The sequence below is a fragment of the Dufourea novaeangliae genome, unplaced genomic scaffold, assembly GCF_001272555.1.
Source record: "Dufourea novaeangliae isolate 0120121106 unplaced genomic scaffold, ASM127255v1 scaffold714, whole genome shotgun sequence".
NCBI classification, from domain to species: Eukaryota; Metazoa; Arthropoda; class Insecta; order Hymenoptera; family Halictidae; genus Dufourea; species Dufourea novaeangliae.
Genome location: NW_015374680.1, coordinates 1 through 1,322, shown reverse-complemented (window position 1 = coordinate 1,322; position 1,322 = coordinate 1).

Sequence of the window (1,322 nt, the reverse complement as noted above, 5' to 3'; positions counted from 1 at the left end):
TGTAATAAGAAGGGCAGCAGAAATAAAGTTTGGTACAGACTTTTTGCATAAAGATATATATTTGTTTCACAGATTCGTTCTTCGACACAGATAATCGCAGAATGCTCGCTCGGTTGTTTGTCCGAGTTTTTATATAATATCATAATCGAAGGTTCGAGAATTCTCCAGATCTTGTAATACCATGAAAAGAGCTACACATGAAATATTCGCTGTAATACCATGAAAAGAGTTACACATGAAATACTCGCCGCTATTACAATGATCTGGTGAATTCCAGAAAAATTCCTTACAGCTCGGTCATCCTGACTATTGGACGACCCGGCCAATCTAATTAACTAAATTAAGAATAACATATGTACTAAACACTACAAACAAACTATTATATATAAACTTATATACTAACATTTCTAAATAACTAACGAGGTTTAATATATCGTTTCATTTGGTCAACGGCCACTACTCCATTGTACGGTATTTGAGTTAGCTGGAAACCTTCCGGGTCTGTCAATAAATATCGATCATTATCTAACACTTTTTTAACTTCGTACGGCCCTTTATATTTTGGAATTAATTTCTTATTAACCCCTACAGACGAATCAACATTCTTTATCATAACAAGATCTTTGTCGAAATATTTCGCAGGTGGTTTCCGTTTTTTATTATAAAAATTTTCATTTTTCCACTGTTCCATTTGAATCTTTCGTGATGCAGCATCTCGAAACGTTTGTAGATCTCTATTTTCTTGAACCATTTTTTCTAATACTAACCTCACCCGATCAGTTATTTCCCCTTTTTGCTCTACCCCAAACAATAATTTACTTGGAGACATCCCAATCGACTTACAGAACGTATTATTTAACGAAAATTCTATCTGATCAATCACCTTATCCCATTTGTCGGGAGACTCGCAGATTTTCGCTATCATCGGTACAATTGTCCTATTAAACCGTTATATCTGCCCATTAGCACGTGGTGTACCTACTGCAACAAGTATATGTTGGACGCACTTATTTTCTATAAATTCCGCAAACATTTTGGATGTAAACGCAGTTCCTCGATCACTAATTAAGGGGGGACACTCCTTTGGTGCCAACTCCGAATCGATCGAAGCGCGGATGTAAACAACCGGACGCCAGCGGAAACACAATATCGATATTTGGGACGGCTTGATAATACGACATCTAGCGGCAGTACCCACAAATAAATTTGGTTCCCCGTTACCATCAAGCTGGGTTTGTGTATTTCCAACGCGAAGACAATGTTGCCGGAAAGTATCGTGTTTCTGACGCTGTTGCCTCATGTCCCGCATGCAATTCTACCCG